We start from the raw sequence: 20,310 nt of genomic DNA, 5'->3' as shown, positions 1-20,310 counted from the left end.
CTTTCACCGTAACAGATACATCACAGAGCCGCGAGGATAACTGGTCGATCCTGAGCGGACTCACTCACTTCGTCACGAGCGAGAAACGAGAGAGAGAGAGAGAGAGAGAGAGAGAGAGAGAGAGAAAGAGAGAGGGCCGAGGGTGCCCGAGAGAGGCGATCGTCGCGCGATTTACGGTCACCTGCGAGAGCACCGGCTCGATCCGATAAGCGAGATTTACACGTTTATCGATGCGACTTTCGCGCGGATTGGCGCGCGCGCGCGCGCAGGTGCTTCGAAGGAGGCGTCCGTACCGAAATGTCGCCGCGACGATCCTCGACGAACGCTGGATAATGCGAGCCGTACGTAAGGCGCGGTCGGGAAAACAAAGAACAACAAGAACAACGACACGACATGAAGAGATGCTCTTCCGTCGAGCGACAAGCAGGCATTGTCCCGCTCAAGAATTCTCGCCTGGCATATTCGTTTCCGTTATGCGCGTTCGGCTGAAAGAAGCGCGTAAAGTCCGCGTGAGAAAGCGCCTTTGTCACATGACATTACCGAAGCCATTACGTGTATCTACGTGATGCACGCCGCTCTTACGTCACAGATAATCGACAGGCGCTACAACGCGCCTAATGATAGGTTGATACGGTAATTTGTCATTTCTTCAACAAGATGACCCGAGAGGAGACTTATTTACTTAAGATAGAAAATCGTCACTAAATGTCGAAAACAAAAAGAAAAATACCGAGTTGCAGGTTTCGCTCTCATGAGAATCGCTAGTCCTTCGAGAAATCGGATAGTCCATTTCCGGATAACCCATTTTCCCATTTTATTTCGGGATTATTCGCAGCGCGAATAATTCCGCGACCTGACGCAAGCGGCTCCCGAGACGAACACGCAGATTTCAAGCTCTTATCGATCGACGCGAGCACACATCTCAAAAAGAGCACCGACCTCATAAAGACGCTGAGTTCACGAGAGAGCGTGTATCATCGACGAAGAGAGGCGCGCGACGTTCTCCGGTCGATCTTACTCACACGGAACGACGACGACGCGACGACACTCGAAAAAGAGGGAAAAGCGCGGTTCGCTGTCGCGGCTTCAATTGTCCTCGCGAGAGCAGGAGAATCAGGCTCGAACTCGTCGACGTGGATAACGGTGTTGCGCGGCGACTCTTCACGTAAAAGCGGAAACGCGCGCTGTACCGAGAGAACGGCCGCGAAAAACTGGCGCGCGGCGCGGCGTGGCGAAGCGCTAAGCAGCCGAGCTCGTTGGCGCGCGTCAGCGCGCATTTAAACGACCACGTGGCTCGCCGCCGTTCGTTGCGTACGTGCGTGAGCGAGGGAGCGAGCGAGAGGACAGACGAGCAGCTGACGGTCACGATGCGTAACGCATCTGCCGGTCACGACAATGTTAGACGAGGTCGTCCCTTTGTGCGCTTGTCGAGAAGAATATCCAGGGGGAGGGCCGATCGAAAAATACGCGGTTTCGCAGCATATAAATATTCGGAATATTCGGAGAGAGAACGCTCGACGCAAGTTTTATCTCGCAAATTTCCGGACTAGCTTGTAGGAATTTCATCACAGGAGACTCGATTCCTCTTCTTTTGAAATCAAATAAAAAAAAAAAAAAAAAAATCCGTTTTGACACACACACACACGGTTTGTCTCTTGATAAAATTACTCTCAACTTTTTGCAAGCCACCATAATTCCCTTCGAGATTAATATTACAATTCGACCGAATATCCTCTCATCTCTCGCCTTTCTCAGCATCCGAAATAATCCGAACGAGCGACCTTTCGTCGCGACGCGCAACACTGCACCGTGTACCCCACCGCCAAAAGAACAAAATCCTCACGAGATAATTGGAAACACGACGGACAGCTCGACTGCGATAAAGGATCGCGGAGACGGCGGGGGGGGGGGGGAATGAACAGGTGGATGCGGTCCTCACATCGCTGCACAGAATCCGCTCACTACATGTGCAAAGTGGCTCGTGACCCGTATATCTAATGATCTTTTAAGCGTTTCTCCTCGTTCCGAGACGCTCGACGTGAATGTATATGAGGTTGAATCGATAGCCCGCGCGCGTGCTCCAAGAGTCAGTAACTGTTATCAGCAGTCTCAAATTGGATCAAACGCTGTGCACTCGGGGGATATAAGCAGCCCGCCGCGCGACAGATATCGACCATGCGCGCATTTGTCGTGACATTTCGTCGTTTATTTCTGCCCTCACTTCGCCCACAGATATCGACTCCTCGGCCCGCTCTCGCTCGCTTCTCGCTCGCGGAGACCGTCGTCAGTCAGACGAAGATCGCCCGTAAATTGCTTCTTTCGATTTTCCCCGGGCGCATTCTTTCGCTTTTCATCGAGGAACAGGGCGTAGCATCAACACGCGGTCGGCCATCGCCGTCGTTCCACTCGCCGCGGCTGGAATTGCTTTTCTGCTTTCTAACGGCGCGCGTCTCCGCGGACTCGTCTCGTCCAGTTCGCACTACGACGCTGAAAGTCCACACAGCGATCGGACTGTCACGTCGAGCGGCTGCGGAACGCGAGTTGACTCTCCGGGCGCGGCGGATATTTCGTTTTGCGGACCGACACCGCGCGCGCATCAATGCGAGAGCCAAGTCGGAACCGCGGCTACAGGTATATCACTGTCGCCGCGCATAATGGCATTTGTTTCTAGGCAGCTTATTCACGGTGCATTGCACCTCAGCTTGCTGCATGCACCGACGCTAAGCACGCTTGCGCCAGCTGCCGCTGCTCGCTTTTGAGCGCGCACGCCATAACGGCACCGCGGTGACACGTTACAAGTCGGAAACGCGATGACACAATATTGTCACCTCTCCGGGAGATTCCGCAGCGCGGCGGCTTCACTCTCTCTCTCTCTCTCTCTCTCTCTCCTCCTTCTCTCTTTTTCTCGAGTGACTTTTAACGCCCGACGAGCTCCAACGAGTGACAAAGTTGCCGATCGAAACTTGCTCGCGCAATCCCTTGGCAACACACCTCCGGCACACGCTGTGCTTTGGCGAGCCAAACGCACAAATACGTTGTTAATCGCACGATCTTAGCCTTGCGATTGATCTCGCGATAACGAAACGCGAGCCTGAGAAAGCCGAGCGATATCGCGCTAAAGTGAAAGACGAAAATTGGGTCACAATGCTGTATATTTTCGAATGCGGGTGTTCTCAAACAGACCGCCGCGAATCCAGAAAATGAGTATCACGATGTCACGAAATAAATCGTCTCTCCGCCGATAGAGACACGGTACTACGCACAATGGAGCCGTTATTACAACGCCTTCACCCCAATAATGGAGCACAATGCTACCCCTATGGAGCAACGGATGGCGCGCACCCTGTCCCCGTCGTAGCCAAATTTTCGGAACAAATCGTAATAGGTCTCGCACAAAGGAGACGAGCGCGGACTCTATCGAGAGGGAGAGCACGACGCGACTACTCACGTGCCGCTTCGTTTCGTCCTTATTTCTTCCTTGATCAGCGAATTAGTAGCCTACGAGAGTGACTCGTGGACTCGCTGAACGCGCGCAGTGTGACGCATCGGCAAAACTCGCGGATGCAGGCCGGCACCCTCTCTCTCCGCCTACGCGCGATCGATTGTATCGTGTACATCCCGCAGAAAAATAGAAAAGGAACGAGGGACGGAGAAGGAGGAGGAGGAGGAGCAGGGGCAGGGGCTCGTGACGCTTCCTGAAAGCCTCAATCGTACCGAACCGACGCCGGAAGAGTCATCGCCGAGGCAGCCCGTAAAAATAGAGAAAGGGGATATAATTAGCGGCCGCTATATTAGGCAGAAAGAGTTTCGACTAACATTTATGTTATTCCATAACTCGTGTGCGCACATGTGGAACTCGGGGCCGGCCCGTAACGCGCCTCGCAAGTGAGAAATAGCACCAGCGTGCGTCCAAGAAGTGCACCGGAGAGCCTGAACGCGCGCGCACACATACACACACACACACGTGTCGATGTATAACGGGAAAGACGTGGGAAACGGAAAATCGTGCCGTCAGGAAAGGCAGCGCTTCTCTTCCATCAGCTCGCGCGTCCGCACTCGTCCTCCCGCGCTCTCTCTCTCTCTCTCTCTCTCTCTCTGGCTCCGTCTATCTCTGCGCCTCCCGTTCATTATAATAGGACCGCGAATTTCCGGCCGTGCGGAGGAAGGTCACGACGCGTATCGCGCCGCGCCGCTATATTTAGCGGCGAATATCGTCGCGGATGACACCGCGAGGTTCTGCCCCGTGCGATAAACGCGCGCTCGGCGAGCGAGCTTCTTCGTTGCCGGGGCGGACCGAGCCGCGCCGAACCGCGCGCGAAAGAACGAGCCTTCTCCTCGGTTCTCGAAGCCACCCCGCGATAAAAATAGGCCTCACGGAGAAAGGAAATTCACCGCGACCCGGCAGAGAGAGACAGAGAGAGAGAGAGAGAGAGACGCACCGGCATATTCGCGCACGAGAGAGAATGAGAGAGAGAGAGAGGGGGGGGGGAAGAGAGGAGCAAGAGAACGAGAGGGAAAAAAAAGGAAGAAAAGCCTTCTCGTTGACGCTGCAACGGAGTATGCGTACGCCCCATTCCCCTCCGCTGCTCCACTCGTTGCCGTTTATTTTTCTCCGCGCTGAGAATCTCTGACGCGTCTCGCTTTTTTCGTATTAACAACGCTGGCGCGCGGTCCTATCAGCGGGAGGACCGTTTACATGGTCCGCGAGAGGAGCGCCCGCCGCCGCGAGAACCGGTATAATGTAAGACGAAGGCTTGCGTAAGAGCGGCGATAATTCAACGGGCATTTTTGCGCGCCGCTTCAAAGCGCCTCGCTGTGTGTAGCTGCGTGCAGCAGCGTGCATCGCGCGCTCGACGAGGAATAGCGAGTCGCAATTATTACTGGGCCACGCGCTGCCAATCGAGCCGCGCCGTATACAAAGCGATCCTCCTCCGGTGCTCGACGGGGTTTCCGTCGTTGATTCACCCAGCCGCGGAACGACGCGATTGATAAGATCGCAACTGCGCTCTCGCTCGGAACGGCGATATGCGCCGGCGTCGGTGTCGCCGATTACCACCCCCCCCCCCGCGCGAGATTGCCCTGCGAGGGACGTCGCCGTCGTCTCTCCGAGCTCCGCGCTCTGGTCGTAGCGCGCGCAATCGTCGTAAATTGAGGCTGACGAAACTACGAGGACATCGGCTTCGTGTATTCCGAAAGACGGTGAAAGTGACGATGAAAATTGAGCCGGAAGCGAGTACACACAATTTCCATCGATTGGAGTCCTCCTCCGCGACTCTCACGTCCTATTACACGTCCACGACTACAATTGGCGCCTGGCAAATGCGCCTGCTGATCCGCCTGCTGGTCGGCTGACTCGCCGACCGATATCGCGCGTTACACAATACAGGTGCGCTGAAGGAAGGAGCACCGCGCGGCCGGAATTTACGGAGAAATGACGAAGCGGCGGTTTTTACAACGCGTCCTCGTCTCGCGAAATAAATAGTTTCTGCGCGAGCGCGTTGCGAAAGCACGCTGTGCGCCGCTCGAGGCCGTGGAGATGGAAATGTACGCGAGAAGGCGTGCTGAATATGCAGGCGGTCGCCAGGTCGGTGCGGCCGCACCGGCAACGAACGCGCGTGATACACCGCGGATAAGTCCGCGCGGCGCTCTTTTCATGCGCGCGCGGGTGCAATCGCGATTCCGCCGCGGCAAGGCGAGCGTCCAGGTAAGAGAGTCTTCGCGCGGTCCTGAACGAAAGGCGAGACGCGTTTTGCGAAATGATGCGTGCGGCAAGACGATGACGCTTCTCTTTCTCGTCCTCCCTTCTCCCTTTCTCTCTCTCTCTCTCTCTCTCTCTCTCTCCGCATGTGTCTTATCGAGCGCGTTCGCGCGTCGATATTACCCGTCTTAGCCGGCGAAGGGAGAAGGGGGCGGAGGAAGAGAGGAAATATAATGAGCGGCGAGATTTCTTTCGGTCGTATCGCTCAATTGATTAATAAGCGCATTCAGAGGTCGATGCCGTCTATTAAGGCGTTAACGACGATATAACGACGATATAACGACGGGCCGAGACCGTCGGCGGCGAAGCGACGACGGTCCGGCGCGATCCGACAGTGCAGGAGAGAGAATTCCGCCCGGGCGATAACACCGACGATAAGCGGCGCGCGGCTATAGAGCCGCCGAGGGTACGCTGGGACGGGGCTATTATGGGATTATAATGAAAGCACGACGAGACGAGGCGGCCGGAAAATTGGATATCTCGCGGCGATTTCAAGGCTGCGCGCAGGTGCATAAGAAGGTGCATTGATGACTCGCGTGTGTTCGTGCGCAGCGCGTTTTCGATCGAAGCCGGCATCCTCGTTCGCCTGATTGTCGTCGTCGTCGTCGTCGAATGTATCTTCTCCGTTTCTTCGCACTCATCTCTTCGACGACGGAGCGGTTCGAAGACACCGCTGATATCGCCGACGCGACGCGACGCGCCGGTCGAGAGCGCGCTGTGATAACACCGCAGCTACGATAACATACCGTACGGCGCAACGAAAGCATCGGTTTATACCTGCTCCATCGGCGAACAATCGAGATCGAGACGCACACGAGGGAGACCGACGTGTCGCCGCAACCTGACTCAACACTCCGTCAAGCCGATGTCACATCCGCTGACTCATCCGGTGCTCCGATCCGAGCGACACACACGGACTCTCCGCGGCGCGGCGCGATAAACAAAAAATTCCTTTCCACGGCCCCGCGCGCGAGAGTGCGCCTGTCCCCTAATTCCCACGGGCACCGAATGTGCGTGCGTAAGTAGCCGGCCGTGTAAGCGCGACGTGTGCCCAATCAATCAGCCATTATTTCCTCGGCCCCAGACACGTCTATTAATTCGACGGTTCAGCCTGGGCTCAGGACGGACAATCAAATAAGAAGCCCAGAAGAGAGCGTGTGTAAGCGTATACACGACACGCGGATACCGCGAAAGGTCGAGTCGAGACTACGTACTGATCACGTACTGATAATAAAAATGAAGATAACGAGAGCTCGTTCGGTAGCAACGATCAGCAGCAGCAGGCAGATGTGTGCCGGACGAGCCGCGGCGAGAGACCAACGGTGAGATCCTGCGGTGCCTATTGAGAAGCGGCGGTCCTGACATCGCGTGGAACACAGAAGCGGGACGTACGCGTGGGCTGTGCTCTCGCGTTATACTTTTTTGTCGCGTTCCTCGCTCTTCTCTCACTCTTGCAGCGACTCTCGCATTGTATTGGCCCTATTTCGGCCGCGGGAGAGAGAGAGAGAGAGAGAGAGAGAGTGAAGACATCTGCTCCCTTTCTCGTTGTCGAAATTGACGAGGATAACGCGGCGGCGCGAAAATAATAGGCATCGGGCTGCGAGCAGCGACCGTGCGCGCGTGTCCCGCATGCGTGAGCAGACGCGCGCACGTGCTCGCGCGCTGAAAAGCGAGCGCGTCATAAGGGCAACCGGGAAAGTTAGCGACGACCTCGAAAAATGCGCGGACGGATCTCGCCGTCGCCGTCGCCGTCGCCGCCGTGCGGCTTCTATTTTCGGCGCACGCTCGCAGGCGCGTGCACCCTCGTAAACACACGACCGACGAGGGCGAAAGTAGTAGGAAGCGGCGCCGAGGAGCGCGCACGAAAGACGATGCTGAGCAAGGGAGAAACGATTTCGTCGCCGGCGAAAGCGAGATCGATCGACGGTGACTTGCGTCCGGCAGGAAAACACTCGCTCCGCGATTCGCGGGTCTGATCAGTGTGCGTGTGTGTGTGTACTTTTAATCTTGGACGAATCAAGCGAAGAGCGCATACCAGCAGCAGACCTGCGACTGTTTCGCGACTGTCGTGGGGTAGTTTTCGCCGGCGAATGCAGGCAACGGGTCATCAGGAGAAAAAGCGCAGATCGCGTCCGATCTCGTGCGCGGATCTCGGCTAAATCGCGCGGAGCGTTCAGCGCGCCGCGAGGATAAAGCTGCTCTTTTCCTCGGAGCCTGTGCGCGCCGCGCGAACGAGAGAAAGGCAGATGTGGGCAAGTTAACGACCTGTTATCGCGTGGACGGCGGCGCGGAGCCGCCGTCGTTGCTGAAACTGGTTGCTGCCGATCGCGCGGAGCGGCGCGGATCGGCGGGGGTTGCCGATCGGCGGGACGCGCGCGCGCGCGCGATGCAACGAGGAGGAGCGGCCACGAGCGCGAAGAGACGAGACGAGACGAGGCGAGGCGAGGAGAGGCGGGACGAAAGAAGAGCCGCGTTTCTCGCGAGAGGAGCGTTTGACGGAGCCGCGGCCGAGCGAGCCGGTCAACACACAAAGTGCGTCCTCACCGGTGCAGGTGCACCACAATGCAGGTCGTGCAAATGCCAGGCGCGTGTCTCGGCGCGGTAACGGCGCGCGGAAAAGTCGGCGCGGTAACGGCGCGCGGAAAAGTCGGCGCGGTAGGCGAAGCCCGCGACGGGCTGGGCATTTGCACACAATACTCCGAGTTAATTAGCGGCGACGTAATCGGCGAGCTGACGTCGGTTTCAACTGCCGATCGAGTATGTACTTCCGCCGCGACGGGATTACTTCGTCCCGGCGGTTGCCCGTCAAGATTTCGGTTGCAGTCGCTTTCTTCTCACGGCCACGTTCTTCTCTCGCGATGCGGCCGAACTTGCGCAGTAGCCGAGCTTGTGACGGAAGTGAGACAGCGTGCAGAGACGTCCGACACGTCACAACTGCGGGGTTGCGGGGGGGATTCAGGAAGAACGTACGGCACTTGTGATACTCTTATCTACCACACGGAGATATTAATATTCGTGCACCGAGCAGCAGGCTAACTTGTCCGGCTAAGATGCACGACTGCTCGGAGCATTGAAGATTGTGCGCGAAATTACGTATGGTATGCAGCATTGTTTGTAATAATAAACTCGTCAACGGTGGCACGCAATTTTGACTGTTTGATCTCACCGGAAAGAAATGTATCTAGACCGCTGTCCTGCGGCTAGGTTGTACAACGCGCGTCGGACGTCGAAAAAATGACGCAATGTCAGAGATATTCCACCGTGGGAGGGGTCATCGAGGCCGGAGGGATGAAATATCCAAGAGCACAAGTTGCCGGTCGCAGCAAGTGGCGAAAGAACGTAATAATCGAGACACGTTTTCCCAACTGCGGGGCCGGTTCTCGTATTTTCTCGGGCCTTTCTGCGCTCAACCGTTGGCCGAGCGACAGCAATCGCTTCCGTGGAAGCCTTGACTGCGTTCCAAGCGCGCGCGAGCGCGGCAGGTAGAGGCCTGCTATGCAAAATCGGCACAAAGGCAAAAGGATGAAAAAAGAAGGGAGAAACAGACCGGGCAGTCGAGCATCCAAGACACAAGTTAGCGAGAGCGCGCATCTCTCTCCTCTTCTTCCTTCGCTCCCCTTCGCCTCTCTTCTCTCCCCCCCCCCTTCGTGCTTTCTTTATTCGTTCTAGCGCGATCGCAAAGAGCAAATCCACGAGTGAACAAAAGACTCCTCTCGGCTTGGCCGCGGGAAACTTGGATGACGCGGTGAAAAGATTCCCGTTGTCAGGCCGGACATCGCGTTTCGTCGCAAACAATCGTTCTGTCACAATGTCGCGGGGATCTTCGACTCCTTTGTGCAGGATGCTACTACGATAAAGCGATTAAAGTTGGAATTAAATACCTTCACGGAGGCGAACCCTCTTCTCGCGAGGGCGATCGCTAATAACGCTGCTCCGCCCCAATTCATTGCACGCTCCGGGGTAGAACCTCCCTTCCGCCCTCTCGAGCGTGAAAATTGTAACATAATGTATATAAAGCGGATACACCAAAAAAAAAAAAAAAAAAAACATGACACAAAGAGAGCGAACAAAGATATGCCACATGAAAGAACACGAAGAAATTCAACAATTGTAGCGGTGAATGTTCAACCGACAGCGAATATTACGGGCTAACAAAAAGGCCCTTGATTAAATTAATCAATTAACACGATTCAAGAGGAGAGAGAGGGGGCAGAGAAATATGATCCCAGCGGCAGGATATGACTGTGAAATAAAATGTTTTTAACAGGACGGCACGAGTAAGAGGGCTCGCGCGATTTCGTGCTCAGGTCGAAGCACGGGCGCGAAAAAGGTCGACTGGAAATCGCACGTACGTACAGTTCGATCGTTCGGGGGTTAAGTACGACCATCGCGAGCAGATGGTGGGGCACGGAATCAAGATGGCGTAACGACCGACCGGTCGCCGCCACGTTCTCCGAGGGATCGTTCAGTCACGCTCACTCACGCTCACGCGGCTGTAAATTCCGGAAAGCTCAGCGGTTGGAGACTCAGGTCGGCCCGACGCGACGCGACGCGACTGGAATCTGAAGGGCGCGCGTGCGGAGCTCGTCCTCGGGAAGGACGCGCCTCGAGAACGCGGGACGCGACGTCCTCGAGGTCTCCGTCGAGCACGCTGGCGCCGGCCGCTATATCGATTGCCGCTCCGACTGCCCATTTTCAAAATGGCGCGGGGGGTACGCTTGAAATCCAAACGGCTCGCGGAGCGCGACTATGCAGCGGCGGATGCGATCCGTCTCGCGGCGTTTTCCGCTGCGCGAGAAATGACGATTATGACTTTTCCCGGCGAGGAAATCGTTAGGGCGAATCGAGGACGAGGATATATGCGGACGAGTGACCGACCGACGTACGTACGTACGTACGTATGTACGCACGCGCGCGCGCACGTCGGCGAAAAACTTTGGTGGACGCGCAACAGTTACTTTATTAAGGCAACTGCCTCATGACGAATTTCTCGGAGAAAGACGAAGGAATGAGGGTTCAAGAAATCGCCCATAGGCGAGGCTCGATTCGGCGGCGCACCGAGAGACGCGACGGGATCACTCGTCGTCTCACCTAGCTGGCGGTACTCACCTCTCGACCGTCGTCAAAACGAAGCGACGAGTGCTCCGAAAGATCTCCTTCGCGACGAGAAAGCAACGGTGGGGCGGCTGCGCGCACTTGGTATAATATAAATCCGTCCGACCGATCCCTCGAGATCCTGAGGGCTGGTCCTCTGGTGGCACGATGCGCGACCACAGAGCGTCTCTCACAGGTTTCGTACGTTAACGAGCGAGACGCGGCGCGCGTGTTCACCACGGGACGGGGAGAGAACGCGCGGATACACCGTGTATGCGTGCGTGCGTGCGTGCGTGCGTGCGTGCGTAGGAAGAGAGAGAGAACTGTGTGTGGCCTCTCTATCTTTTTCTCTTCTCTCTCTCTCTCTTTCTCTCTCGTGCAGCGTGACGGGCAAGAGGAACTTTTTTCAGCGGGAGCGCACTCGCGAACCCATCCACTTGGCTTGGTAACGCGCGACCGACTGGCGTGAGCGCGGAGGGGAAGCGGCGTCCGTCTGTCCGTCCGTCTTTCTGTCACCAGCACGTTGCTCGCTCACTCGCACCAACTGCTACTTCCCTCTCTCCCTCACACTGTGTCTTTCTCTCCCCCTCTCTTTTTCGTTCACTCCCTCCTGTCGTTCTTTCAGGATATCTCTCTCTCTTTCTCTCTCTCTCTCACTCCCTCTCTCTCTTTCTCTTCCCCTCCCTCTCTTTCACTATCACCCGTCCCTGTCTCTCGACTCTCTGTCTCCTATCCTCTCTTCTCTGCCGCTCTCTTCCTCTTTCTCCCTCCTTCCTCCGCCCTGGTCTTTCCACTTGCTCACTCTTTCTCTCTTTCCCTCCCTCGGCACGCACACCCTACGCCGCGTCTCCTTCTACCTTCCGAGCGCTTCTCTCTCTCTCTCTCTCTCTCTCTCTCTCTCTCTCTCTCTCTCTCTCTCTCTCTCTCTCTCTCTCTCTCTCTCTCTTCCCCGTGGGCCCGCACACCGGCCGCCACTCGTAAATGGCAGGTACACGTCGATACCCCGATCGAGAAATCGCGGCAGGATACCCCGGGGAGCGGCCGGCGGTCGACTCTATCAGAGAACGTCCTCGCGGAAGGATGCACGAAAGTGCGCGGCTCTGCGTGCACACGCGGGACGAGTAGTCACGAGACGACGACGCGCGGCCGGGTCTCTACAGTCGGGTTAATGATCGATCGGCTCCTCTCTCACGCCGGGTAGCGGCGAGAGATACCGCCGCCGCTCCTTTGTCGTACCGCTTAGCTCCCTGCGTTTCGGCGCACTGCGTGCTACGCGCGTGATGCGTCGCTGCGACGAGACAACGCGTTTGTCCTTGGTCCGACGACGACGACGACGACGACGGCGCGGCCGAGGATGCACCGGAGTGGAAGCGGTCGAAGAACGGCGCGACGCGAATCAATCCTCCATGCGAGACCGAGCTGCTCCCCGATTTGATCGTTTTTGTGCGCCGCGCGAACGACAAAAGCCGGCCGGACGGTCTCTCTCTCTCTCTTTCTCTCTCTCTCTCTCGCTCTCTCTCTCTCTCTCTCTCTCTCTCTCTCGCCCGTTCTCTTTTTCTCTCTACCGCGAGAGTTCGAACACGCGCTTCGTCGCGGCCTTTTCCTTCGCGGCCACCACGATCCGTACACACCGGCACGATCCGCACCGCTCGACCGTCAGATAAAGAATGAGCCGGGTGAACGGCGGCGGCCGGCAGGGATGTAACGGGCGAGCCCGGCGCCCCGGGATCCCGTTCGAGTGGTGGCAGCCCTGCCACGACGACTCCAGCTAAACTCGAAGCGAGAGAGGGCGAGGTACTACGAGCCGACCGACCTGTAGGGCGGGGCCCTGTGTTACGAAGGGTTATTTACCTAGGGACACACCGACCGACCGAGAGCTCCGGAGAGTATTGAGGAAAAGCCACGTTTTTCGGGTTCACGATTATCTTCAGGGCCTTTTGGGATCTAACGATACCGCAATCTGCAGGAAGTACAAAGTCGTGCGAATGATCGAGTCGATATTTCGCCGGGCGTTCGCGCGATATTACCAGAGAACTCTGCGCGAAATTTGCGCCCAATAACGCTAATGCGACCTGATATCCCGGCGATAACTTATTATTCGTCTATATCTATCCCAACTTCCTCCGAGCGACCCTCTTGCCGGGATCGGGGGACCTTTGATGAACGTTTTACGTCGCGGAGAAGCGAACGGGGGGGATTAAGTCGCGTTCCTGCAAATCGAACAAGTTCCTCCCTCCTTTCTCGGATTGTTTGACTCCCGAAACTGCTTTCCCGCCGTCTGGACTAAATTTCAGTTAAGGACCGTAGATAACGATCCCCTAAAGCCCACGTTATCCCCGATAACGACGCAAATAGCTGGCAATCTCCCTGTGACTTCTCTTTTATTCCTCTTTCTTTTTCTCATCGGGCCGTATATCTCCGGGGGTCGTGATCTCGTTTTGCGGCTATCGCGACATTTGCGCGGAAAACTCGCCACACCCTGTGTGTGTGTGTGTGTGTGTGTGTGTGTGTGTGTGTGTGTTGGCCGAAAACGCGCGACGCGCATCACCTGTCCCGACGTGCATCGAGAACACTTACGTGTTCTAATAAACCGTTACGTCATTCATGTGCCGAGCTCTCAAACGAAACTCGTGTCGCCGTAGCACGTCGCGCGTCTCCTTTGTATCGCGCAGCAACGTGAGAGCACCGCGGACGCGTTCTCGATAAACCAATTCCGAAAAATCAATCGATCACGCCGCAGAGCCCGCCCGGCCTCGCGTCATGATACCGCGAACTTCATCGTCTCTCCTGATATCGTTCTGCGAATCGCTCGCGAGGACGATTAGAAAAGCACGATTATCGTCGATAATCGCCGCCGCGATTGCACAGTGCACCACTACTACCTGGAAATCAGCGGTCATTTGGGCAACTACAGCGATCGCTCGAGCGAAACGAGACACGCGTTGTTGTACGCTCACGCGCGGCATAGGCCGCGGTAGCTCTCTCAGGCCTCGAGATTACGAGTCGCCTTTCGCCTCTCGTGGCGAGAAGCCGATGACTAATGCGCGAAAAGCGGCGACAGGGAGGAACTCGCTCGCTCGAGCGAGAGAAACGCCGCCACGACGTTGGATTACGTCGGGGCACGACAGGAATTTCGGGATTCGCAGGTCACGAACGTGTGTGGACACGCTACCGAGCATACGCCGAACAGAAAGACGAGACTCGGAGGAAACAGGAAATCGACCGATAACGTTTATCCTTCAGCGATAAGAATTGGGAGATTAGAGATCACTAAATATTTCTCGGCGCGAGACACGCGTCGCATAGGCGAATAAAAATATATATCAAATCGCGGGGAAAGACGCGATGGGGCCCATTTGCGCGATCGTGATAACGCGTCGCGCGACGGAGTGGGATTTTCGCGCTCGGAGAGCACCGACGTCGAATAGCAATAATTTTTACGCGACTGTGTTATTAATCCGCCGCAATTTTCCCCGCTCTTCAATCTCTCGCGCGCCCCGGTGTGCCTTCAGCTCGCTCGCTCGCTCGCTCGCTCTCTCTCTCTCTCTCTCTCTCTCTCTCTCTCTCTCTCTCTCTCTCTCCCCCCTCCCTCTCTTTCTCTCTCTAGGTGCCGCTTGCCGCTGCCGCTGCGGCTCCTCGCTGCCACGCCCATGAGAAATCGTTTGGGCGAACTCCCTCGCGAAACAGCGAGCTATCTCCTACCCACGTAGACGCACTTAATGCAGAAACGCAAATATTTCCGCCGCGCCGGTTCGACCGGCAGTCTCGTCCGCGAGGCGGAGAAATGAGAAACGAGCGCGCGCGCTGCGCCGCGCCGCGCCGCGCGAACGCACGCGCTCCGTCTGTCTCTTCCACCTCGGTCTCATTTATCCCGGCACGATGACGCGGCATTAAAGAGCCCACGTCCGTGCCGCACGGCGCAACCTTTTGCTGCGAATCCGTTGTCCGATCTGTCACGATCTCGTGCGCTAATGGCCGCGACTATGCTAATCCGCGCGGCTGCACAGAGTGCGCGCCGCAGCCTCTCCTCGTGTATAATTAGACGGGAGAGATAATTTCTGATTCTCGCGCGCGCGAGAGAGAGAGCACTCCGTACGACGGCTTACTAATTAAATGCAATTACCCGTTGGCAAACAAGTTCGATTCCCCCGTGATCGGTCGTTGGCAATGCGAAACGTTTATTAACTCCGCTCCGAGCTCGTCCACACCGCACTCTCTGTGTGTGTCAGAGATTCTTGAATTTTATATCGGAGGTCAAGTGGGGTGAATGGGAGGGAAGGCGAGACCACCGGGGGTAAACAGGACGAGACAATATGATTTCGCAATCGTATAACATTTATGCGATCGTTACAGAATTATCGAAACGCAACTCTGAACCTTCTCGTCGCCGCCACATCGTTGAGAGCGAAGCCTGAATCACTTGATGTTGCTTTAATGTTTTTATAACACGGGAAGAGAGAAAGAGGCATCGTCAAAGTTACAAACAATCATAGACGGAGATCGCAAGAGCGCGCGGTAGAATGAATAAATAACCGAACTTTATAATCCTCAAGTGGATCCGGCTCGAAAACGGCAGCTTGGAGAGAGCTTATAGAGGCACGTAACGTCGCGAGTCGAGAAGCTGCAACTAAGCGAGATAATCTCCCGGGGGAAAAATTTCCTACGGTAATCGTCGCCTGAAATTTAAACGTGACTAATCCGCCTTGATTCCCCAGCAAGCAATTCGCGAATCACCGTGCGCGCGCGCGCTGTCAAACGAACAAATCATCATCACGCAGGGCATCCGCGCGCAATTCGTCAAGCACCTGTCAGCCGAATCAAGGCCGATATCAATATTTATCAGAGCTCGGCTTTGTCACAGGTATGCAAAACTGCTTACGCATCGTTTGGGCGAAGACGTCGGTATGGTAATGCGTCTGGAATGTGTAAACTGCTGTCGCGATTCATGACAATCGAGCGCCCGCGACGCACCTGACGACGGCTGAGATCGCTTTCGCGGTTCGCGTATCACCGGAAATCGGCTATCGCGAGACGCGAGACGCGCGACGCGGGAGAGACGAAGATCGTCTTCTCGGTAACGCCGAGCAAACTCCGGGTGTATATATATATATATATATATATATATATACACACACACACACATATATATATGTGTGTGTGTGTGTGTGTATCCAAGCGCGTGAGTGCGCATTGAAACTCTGAAGTGCACGGGACCGTCGCGTTCCACGTCGAGGACACTTGGCGCGCGCGGCTGAAACAATGCCCGGATAAGGACCTTCCGCGAAGGAAAACGCGATTGCGCGCGGCTCGCGCTTCAAAGTAACGCACGCAACACCGCAATGTGGGCTAATCGATGGAAAAAGCGCGCGAGTTCCGAGTGCCGAAAGTCCGCGAGTGCAGAGTGTGCATCAATTCGCGTTACGCAACCATCACGACCGCGGTCAACATCCGGATGCTCCTCGGCGATCCTTCGCGAGGAAACAATTAGGCGAGCGGCGCTTTATTCCGACGTGCGGAGGTTAAAAGTTCGTCGAGGAAGTTCTCCGGCGAACTCTGGTCGGAACTATCATCAGAGTTGGCGAAGAGCTTCTTCCCTCGCCGCGAGTGCGCGACGGCCGACTCTCGCGATCACGTACCTGTCCTCGGCGGAATGAAGATTTGACGAAGCCGTGCCGAATCGTAAAATTGACAGCATTGCCTTCCTCCAGCCTCCTTCAGCCGCGCGCTGAAGAAACGAGGTCGTAAATTCCGTGTATTGCGCGATACGGATTACTCAGTCGCAGCGGCAACGACGATGAGGACGATGACAATGACGGGCGCGATGACGACGTCGTAACGCGAATTACTCATAACGTCGTCGTTCTCTGTTGTTCTCGCCGATGCCGCGGGTTTACTATCGGGAACAATCGATCGTGACGATCGCGGAGGTCCGTAACATAACCCGAAAAAAATAAGCGCGCCACACTGACGACCGGATATATACAGCTTGTCTCAAAAGACGCAACTGCTTTTTGAATACTTTAATTCGAGTATCGAAAGTATGCGAGAAACGAGAAAGATATTGTTTCAAATGTTTCAACTAGCCAAGTTGGCGGGAAAATTTGGCGACCGATTTGGCTTCACTGATCTCGGTGAGTGATCGGCCCTAGTACTATCGGGACTAGTACAGGTTGCACTTTTGTAAATATTAACAAGCACGAGGCTGTCGCGGCGGATTGATTATCTCAATGTCAAGGAGCCAACGGACGAAGGACTGGCAGAGAGGGAGGGAACATCGAGCGGATTTAGTTTCGCCGATCTTGATGATAGCTAATGCTGATTCACGATGCTCTTTAATAATTCGGAGGGAAAATCGATTCCCGTCTCGCCGGAGAATTTATAATCGAGAGAAAGTGCGCGACTCTGCCCCGCCGCGCCGGTACGCCCCGTACATCATGCGCGCGCTCGTGATACAACGCTTCTCCACGAATTAATGGAAATCGATTTCGGAGAGGCGCCTCCCTCCGCGCGCGCGCGCGCGCGCGCGCGAGCCTTATAGATTCAATTTATCTGTTATAAAGCGATCCTCTGATGCGTTTGGCGCGCGTCCTATAATCGAAATCTATCTCCTAGATAGATTTCCAATTACCGGGCGGCGTTACAGAAGCGCGCGGTAAAAGTAATTCGATTAAGCCGCCGTGGCGTCGGGGCGACGTACTGTTTCTCGACGATGAATCGCCGCTATTTCACCGTAATTTCGGGAATCGACTCCTTCGCGAGCGGACCGAGCGTAAGACTGGCTGCGCGCCACGGATTAAAAAGCGAAGCGTCGCATCGGACGTTTAATTAACGAGCGATTCTTCGCGGGAGATGTTTTATCCGCCGCCGATCGCGCGCAGTCGACGCGTAGGAAGCACCTGCGCGCGCGGTTTCCTTGCACGAGATCCTCAAGCCTGACGAGAAAGTGCCTGGCGAAAATCAAAATGACGTTCTCGACCTATATTTGTATCGGAAGCAAACATACGCGGCGTTCGTTTCGCTTGGCCATTATCACGGAAGCGAGCGATCACTCGCTTTCTTACTGAAAGGATGAATCGAATCGCAAGAAACGCGCGTCTTTAGGCCCGATTAATCACATTTTACGTCGATATAATGAAAGAAATTAGAAATTATAATTCTGAAACTCCTAACTAAATCAATGCGAACGGGTTATAAAATATTACCGACCGCTCGAGGATGTCTACTCAATTCGATAAATTGCTGAACGAGCAGCCTCAGCCTGCTTTCTCCGTACAGACAAGATCGCCTTTTTTTACAAGTTTCATGCTATCAAGCCGCCAGATTATGGGAAAAGTCAAGCTTGCGCAGAGGAGCAAGCGATCGCAAAGCCCGGCGACAATGCGTTAATGCAAACATATCGATACTGAGTACCTTTCGATCCGATCGCGTGCCGTCGATCGCAGAGCTCGCCGTGACCGCCGTCAATTAAACGACGCGCGCGTGCTCAATGTCGAAACGGACGAGAGGAGAGGACCGAATGCTGTCACGACTTCGCGATAACTGACGTTCCGTGGCGGGCGACTGGAAAAGCCTCGCGCGAGCGCGTTAACTTGATTAGGCACAGCAATGAGAGAAAGAAAGAGAGATATCTGCGCGAGCACCGAGCCGAGTCGTTATCAATGGACAATAGCCGCACGGTGACGGCCAGTTCCGCGCGGCGGTCGCGCCATTTCTTTGTCTCCCTTGTGTTTCGCGTCGCGCTGACGGTGCGCTCTTCAGGATTTCCCGGCCGTGCGCGCTCTCGTCACTCGCTCCGCTCGACTACGTAGAAACGAAGGAGCGGAGCAGCGGGCTCTTTTATCGCAGCATTCTCTGTTCTCTTCTCCCCCCCTCTCTCTCTCTCTCTCTCTCTCTCTCTCCCTCGCCGCTATGCTCACGATTCTCCGGCGCTGGCCCGAACATATGACCGCAGCGCATTTCCGCTCGGAATGTCGCTCGAGCCGGCAACCGGGGAGCAGTTTCAGCACGAGAAACGACGCGATTTGCGTATCGCCGAGATTTCACCGCACAAAGCGAATTCGCAAGCTCCGGCGCGCTCGTTGGAAAAACAAGTTTACGCGCCGGCGATAGTTATGCGCCGCGCGTCCGCGGAAACGCCGCGATTTGCAGTTTCTCCGAGTCGCGCGGCGCGACCGCTGCCGCGCGATAACGTTCGCGCGGCGGTACGCCAATTATTCGAAGCGTCGGCTTCTTCGAGGACGAGAGAGACGATCGCGCCACACACGGGGCGGGCATAGTCGACGAACGCGAGCTACATGAGCGCTATTAATTAACTCTCTCGCGGATCTGATCGGACCGCATTCACTCGAGAGTCCATTTGTCTCCGAGGATCCGATCGTGAGTCCAAACACGCGACCTCGTCGTCCGCTAGACGACGAATCAATTTTTCGCCAAACCGACGACGTCCCGTTTGGCATATCGAGCCTCCCGCTGCCTCTGCGAGCGCGCCGCGGTCAACGAAGACCAGTCCGAGAGATCCGAGAGCCGCGCAAGACAGCATCGCCGACGCCACTCCACTCCGGCAGGAAACGAGAACCGGCTCTCTAAGGAGAGGCACGCCAACGGTACCGGCGAGCATATGGCGAACGTGGCGACGGCGATTTCCATGATACGCGGCGATAAGGTGCCGCGTACGTACTCGCGGGCACGCGAGTGCGCTCGCACTCCAGCTGATTTACACGAGCCGTGAGTCACACAGCTCGGCGCAATTCGCGACTGTGAGATCGAGAGAGAGAGAGAGAGAGAGACCGGGGGGTCTTATCCTGGACGCGCAGTGGACGCTGAGTACGCTGAATTGCTGACGCCACACGAGGAACAAAGATCGCTTGAATTAACGTGACGAGCGCGAAGCAGGCGTGTTTTCCTCCAAGGAAATGGAATCGCCGGAGCCTCGTTCCGGACATGTGCGTGCGAAACACGCCTTTTTAATTTCAAATTAATTCCGCGTACACGGGACTTAATTTTCGCATATACGTCCAGAATGGAAGCGAGGTTCGTAAGAGTCGAGAAATTCTCCGTTTTCTCCGAGCAAATCGCGTTCGACTCGTTCATCGTCACGTCGATTCGACCGATCTTTTTCCGTTTTCCGTGTATGAACGTCACGTACGACGTTGTTTTTCAGCCTGAGAGAATCAGAAAACGTGTTTAGCGTTCGCTACGCGTTCAGAATGTGCCTCCTCCTCTTCCGGAAATATAAGGAAATTCCAGCAATCGTGCCGCATATCGCGCGGTCTGAGGAACGAAATTCTGCTACGTTTTTGGTGCAGCGTATGATAGTTTAGATAGTTTAGCGTCAGGACGACTAAGGAGCCGAGACTTCGACACGAGCCTCGAGTACTTTGTGTAACTCCAAGAGAGAAGAGCGAAACTGGTACGCATTATTTATGTTCTCTGAACGCGACGGGAAGTCATTTATTTCG

At 55.6% G+C, this 20,310-nt stretch overlaps 1 protein-coding gene across 3 annotated transcripts in view; it reads right to left on the bottom strand.

Annotated features, from left to right (window-relative positions):
* LOC105186297 (testis-specific gene A8 protein) overlaps positions 1-20,310 on the bottom strand; it is a 108,514-nt gene that overhangs the window by 50,259 nt on the left and 37,945 nt on the right. The window contains exon 1 of one of the 3 annotated variants that reach the window (XM_025304183.1): positions 10,868-11,532. The exons of 1 other annotated variant lie outside the window; for it this stretch is intronic. The gene's annotated coding sequence lies outside the window, so the exon portion shown is untranslated. Of the gene's footprint in view, positions 1-10,867; positions 11,533-20,310 lie in introns of those variants that run through there. One more of the 3 variants, XM_011146384.2, reaches the window with a different exon arrangement.

This window comes from Harpegnathos saltator, unplaced genomic scaffold (assembly GCF_003227715.2).
Source record: "Harpegnathos saltator strain DR-91 unplaced genomic scaffold, Hsal_v8.6 scaffold594, whole genome shotgun sequence".
In the NCBI taxonomy this organism is placed as follows: Eukaryota; Metazoa; Arthropoda; class Insecta; order Hymenoptera; family Formicidae; genus Harpegnathos; species Harpegnathos saltator.
Note: the sequence above shows the minus strand (reverse complement) of the source record. Positions and strands in the feature narration are given on the sequence as shown.